This window comes from Papaver somniferum, chromosome 7 (assembly GCF_003573695.1).
Source record: "Papaver somniferum cultivar HN1 chromosome 7, ASM357369v1, whole genome shotgun sequence".
NCBI lineage: Eukaryota > Viridiplantae > Streptophyta > Magnoliopsida > Ranunculales > Papaveraceae > Papaver > Papaver somniferum.
Genome location: NC_039364.1, coordinates 116,280,793 through 116,287,127, shown reverse-complemented (window position 1 = coordinate 116,287,127; position 6,335 = coordinate 116,280,793).

Genomic DNA, 6,335 nt, shown 5'->3' with positions numbered 1-6,335 from the left:
CGATTCTTCGTTATATTTCGTCACTTCATTTCGTGGTTCTTCCCAGCAAAATTCCACGGTTTAGTGATAAATATTCAACGAAACATGCATCTGAGCATCGAATAAGCCCTGGATAAAATGGTGCAAGTGTACTTAGCAATAATGCACATACCAGCATTTGAATGCGCAAACGAGCATTTCAAAAATACGAATGAACGATGAAGCACGGCAGAGAACAATTTGGGACATTTACGAATCCGAATCGAGCATCTCACTGAGACATTATTACCGAGATGATATTCAAGCACGGCAGAGAACAATTTGGGCATTTCCCCATATCCTTGCAGGAGTTTTCATGTGTGCCACGAAATCAGAAAGCTCTGATGTCTGCAGAAGTGTTGAATACCACTACCGCGACTAAAGGAATGTTGCATCAACAGAAGATAGTTGGGACCCAAACGATCAAACCTAAGACATACTCAAGGGATATGACACTTCAACGCTCAAGTATCTAAGAAGCCTTCAAATTGTACTCCCAATCAAAGACTACACCTCCTATAACGGCGCATCTAGCTTCAGCACAAATATCTCGACGATGACACACTGATTCAACACCAGCGCAATCAAAGTGTAACTAAATTACAATCGCTAATTCTTCATTATCCCATGGTAAGACTTCTGAAGCAGATGCAATATCATTCATTCATGGATGGCACAAACTCCTTCAACATACACTGGGGACTTGATCTTATTAGAATTTACAATCTGATGTGATTCCATGAAACTTCATCAACGAAACCTCTCTAGATCACAAGCCTTGCACGACCAAGGAACATTTCTCCTCACATCCAGAATGGAGACTGTCGATGCTATCTGCCACAATAACATTGATTCCCTGACGAAGCCACTTTACAGTAAAGTCATATTCAGGAGAATTTGGGTTGAAATCCTAGAACATCTTCATCTTAGGAATGCTCAACTCACCAACTAGTTCGTGCATGTAAAGGCTCACTGGATGGAAGAGAAAAGACTATCATTTTCGGTCTCTGGAGAAACTCCAACCATAGTATCGGCATGAACAAGGACATGTGGAAGAACCCCATTCATGGTATCAGCATCAACAAAAATTTCTGGAGGAAATTCAATTGTGATCTCATCAGTCTCAGGCGCAACATCCGGCTTCATCAACTATCCATTCTCTGAAGCGTTACTCTACGGATCGTACTTCTTCAATCCCTAAGGATTCATGTCAAAATGTTTAGACCTGAAGCTTACATGACAAACGGGCACAAACCAAAGTCTTCTACAAGATGTTCTCATCGCCTCCACAAAAGAGATACAACACATTTCAGGCCATGGGTTTACAAAAACGTACCAACGGTTGATGAATGGGACAATGCTTCCTCAACAAAAGATGTTCGTCTATGTCTCTGATACAACATACCAAAAGTTCGCATCAATCGGACATACGAGCTGAAATATACGTCCTTTACCGTCAGGTCTACGAAATCTGAAAAATTTGTACGGGATTACAAATTACAAATGTGAATGCTTCGTTGGCTGACCTCTACAACTCCATATTGAGTGATTCTTTTCTCATGTGACAACTAAGTCTCTTAGATTCAAAAGTTGGGGTCAAGCATCGAATTCCGACGTCGTATGAGGTTCCCACAGTTTCCAGAGCATACAACATGCAAGCAGCAATTCTTAGACGGGATTCATAACTTCCATAGTCGATCGGTGTCCACCAGGTCATTCCGCTAAGTCCTTCATCAAGGTACCTCCAAATTAGACCACCTAGGTATTTACATCAATTTTTCTACCTGGGTTCTCTATCTAGGTCTCGCTAGAAGAAGGGAAAACAAAAAGAGAGATTTAACAAGATACTGGGGACTGACGGTCCACTGATCATGGCTATCAGTTTCACAGTCCAAGACTCGTGACACCAAACTCACATGTGCTGGTACTTCATCATAAAAGGAATTATTCCACCGAGACATGCAATCAAGGTCATTACATCACCCCTCTTGAGAGCAACCTCAGTAGTGGTCCCGTGACCAGGGTTTCGGAAGTGATGTTTCTACGACTGACAGAAACAAGATGGCACTGCAAACACCATGCTCATGTATCAATCAAGGAGTCCTGATTTCAAACTAATAAATGGCATTAAAATCCTTCATCAAGTGTTCAAGAAACGAGCGAATGGTCTAAAGACACAACAAGGGCAATTTACAACAAGCTCGTCTGAAACGATTTTACACTATCTTGCACAAAGGGGTGAGCTGGGAGAAATTGGTGAAGAATATAAGAATGGATAATATACCATTCTCTTTGCATGGATGTCATCTACAACATATCCAAAATTCATAGTAATTGGATAAACGAGCAAAGATATGTGGTCGAAACATTGGACTACATGCCATCTGAAAAGTTTCTGGAAATCTCCTGGAAGTTTACTGTTTCGCCTATTTCGGCCCCTAAACATGCTCAAAACTCAAAAATATTGTTTGTTAAATCTTGGAAGTCTTCTGAGGATGAAAAACATGGGTAGACCTCGGAAATACGACATCGGACGAAGATTCTACAACGTTTTTACTGAAAGACCGACTTCTGGATTTTCTGATGACGAATTATGATGAAGTTCATCGTTCGTCCACATTTGAATTAGGATCTACACCATAAAATCAAATCCTGACTTCATCTTCAACCGATATTCTCATTTGCTGAAGTCGGCGGTGCTTCTACTGATAAGGGACGACTCCCAGATGATCGAGAGATTTACAAGGCACCAGCTTTCCAGCGTCTTTGAAAGGTAGATTCACCTCGGCATGAACATCTGCAGAAGTCTTCATCTTTGACTTCATATTTCTGGAGCGTTCGCCGGAAGATCCAGAAGGGTGGTTGTAACCAGAAGTCGCCACTATCTGAAGCGAATGACATGGAGTCATGGATGTACCGATAACAAACACACAACAAAAATGGTAACAATCCAACTCTTACCTATTTACAATTTCACTAGCTGTAGTGATTATAACGTCGGAATTTCGAAAAACTTGCTCGTTCCTTCAAACCTGCAAAGACGAGCAAGATTCATTATTCAAAATCATGACTTGATTTTCATAAAACCATGAACAACCCACGTGAATTTTAACATCCACTGGTTTTTCAAAAATTGGACAGACGTCCATTCTACAATTGTGAAAACTTACATACAGACATTATTTCACCATGTATAATTGTCTACTTTCAAGAGTTGTCCAAAATCAAAACATTGGTTTTACAAAATATATATATTTAACGTGAAACTCACGTAAGTTTGAATATATATATATATATATTTGCTCCCTCGTGCGAGCATCTGTCTTTGAAGCGAGAATATGTTTTCAAAGATTTCTGATAGCTCGAAGATAAAAATTTTCATGAAAGCTCATAAATAAAATTTTATTACTAACAGACGCACGTTTTTTCAAAAAAATTCTCTCGTACGAGCATCCACCTTTGAAACGACAGTTTATTCCACTTTGTGAAATCTCACATATTTAAAAAAATAAATTTTTGTTTTTCGTGAAAGCTCATAGAAAAAGGTTTTATCATTAGACTCAGGTCTATTTTGTTTGTTTCTTAAACTAACGAACGAACGCCCGCTCTAAAACGGATTCCTTTCTTGGGTCTGGATCCGTGAATCCTAAACCGACCAAGGTTCCACCATCGAATCAGCGGTTCTACACCAATTTATGCTTACTGGATGACGCTTTATTGTACCACTGGGGTTTTTGCTCAAACCATGGTTTGCTCATTTGGTCGAAATCCGGTAATGTCTTATCTTATGACTAAGTTCAATTACTTATTTTCGCCTGTACCTGGAAAATCACCATTCAATGATGACTGAGGAACATGACTGTTCCTCACTAAGCATGGGACTTAATGTAGATGGTGGATTTTCGACAAGGGAAAAATTGTAAAACCCTAACTATTTATACTCCGGATCCGGCAATTGGATGAGTATTGAGACTCATGTCTCTCAATAAAGCATGAAAGCTCATGCCATAATACCTCTGACTGATAAGGATGTCTCTCAGAGTATATGTAGATGTGTAGTCTCCCGGCTGAGGCCACAACACATCTCATGAATACTGAGCAATTTCAGTAATTATTTGATGCTCTGGATCCGACAATTGGATGAGTATTGAGACTCATGTATCTCAATAAAGCATGAAAGCTCATGCCATAAAACATCTGACTGAGAAGGCTGTCTCTCAGAGTATTTGTAGATGTATAGTCTCCCAGCTGAGACCACGGCACATCTAATGAATACTAAGCAATTTCAGTAATTATTTCTATATAGAATCGAAAGATTGGACGGCTCCTAGATAGCATGCCTGCTAGTATAGAGCGACAACGTCTTCAGGATGCAACCAGGTTTTCCCTGACTATATAGGAGAAATATGATACTCCAGCAAGTTCATATTTCTCAACTCTCAGATAATTAATGCTCCTAGATAGGAAGCCCTGCTAGTATTGATCTATCAGTTAATTATCTCTAATCGCCTGAATATCCAGCAATATTCTACGGTTCTTCGTTATATTTCATCACTTCAATTCGTGATTCTTCCCAGCAGAATTCCACGGGTTAGTGATAAATATTCAACGAAACAGGCATCCGAGCATCGAATAATCCCTGACTAAAATGGTGCAAGTGTACTTAGCAATAATGCACAGACCATCATTTGAATGCGCAAACGAGCATTTCAAAAATACGAATGAACGATGAACCTGTGCAAAATAGGAAGGAAAAATAATAATAATAAAATATTAGCAAAGGCGTCAGGGATTGGGGCTCACCAGCCAGTCGGTCATGTCGTGACCAGTCCCACACCCAATTTTATATTTTTATCATATTTTATTATTTTTCCTGATCTCATGAAAATTCTCTCGTTCGAGCAAATCTCCTTCGATTCAAGGAAATTCTCTAATCTCATGATATTTCTTTATGTCAAGAAAATAATAAAATTAGGGAAAGGTGTCACGGGACCGAGCACCAACCGGCCGACCATGCCCTAACCGTGGCCGGTCCCGCAACTCACGTCCCCATTATTTTATTATTTCTCTCAAACCATGAAAATTCTCTGATTTCATGAATTTTTCCTAAAACCATGAAAAATATTATAAAATTAAGAAAACTTGTGGGACCGGGCCCTAGCCAGCCGGTCATGCCCTAGCCGGTCCCACACGCCTATTATTTTATTATTATTATTTGTTTTGTTTTCCTCATTCCATGAAAACTCCCTGATTTCAACAAAATACTCTGGCTTCAATAAAACACTTTGATTTTATGAAAATTCCCTAAAATCATGAAAATTACATAAAATTGGGAAGAGTGCCCTGGGACCGTGCCCGTCGGCCGGCCGGCCATGCCTTGGCCATTGCCAGTCCCACACTCCATCATTCCCTATTTTATTATTATTTTATTTCTCTCATCTCATGGAAGTTCTCTAATTTCATAAAACTCTCCAGTTTCATGGAATTTCCCTCAATTCAGAGAAAATACATAAAACTGGGAAAAGTGTGTAGGACCATGACTGTCAGCCGGCCGGCCATGCCCTAGCCGTGGCCGGTCCCACACCTTGCAATTCCCTATTTTATTAATTATTTTTCGTCATCTCATGTATTTTCCTAGTTTCAGCAAAACCCTGAATTCTTCGTATTTTCTAAAAATGTTGCTCAAATGCGCATCAGAAAATATCTAAACTCTCAGGACTGAGACACGGACACCATAGTGACATGGGCGCATCCCGTGACCGACCAAGGGTGACCCTGAGGCTTGCAAGTGGCCGGTCCCACATGTTTTAACTATTTTAACCTAATTTGCTCAGTTGCTCATATTAGGTTCAAACTCTTTTCAAACAACTGAGGGTTTGCTCAAACGACCATCAATTGGTCCCACGGTCACCAAGAGCCGGTCCCATGACCTCTTGGTCGGTCCCTCATCTTTTCATGGCTAGGTTTTATTATCTGTCGCTCACACGAGCATTATTTTAATAAATGATTAAACCAGCATTTAATCATTCTTTCACCAACTGGTCCTCAAGAGACTTTGGTATTTTCTCATTCGAGCATCTGAGCGTTACACGGTGGAGTCATCATCCCATGTGGCCGGTCCCTACTTCACTCACTCTGCAGTTTATTTTCAGTAAATCATCAATTCATTAAAATTAGGGTTTTGAATCCAGAACTCTGCAAAAACATGATTCTGAGTAGATTCGAATACTGATAATTTTATGTTGATTCCATGATCAACACTTTTATTTATTATGCTCGACCCAGCAGTCAGTATCTTAAATTAATATTTTATTTGG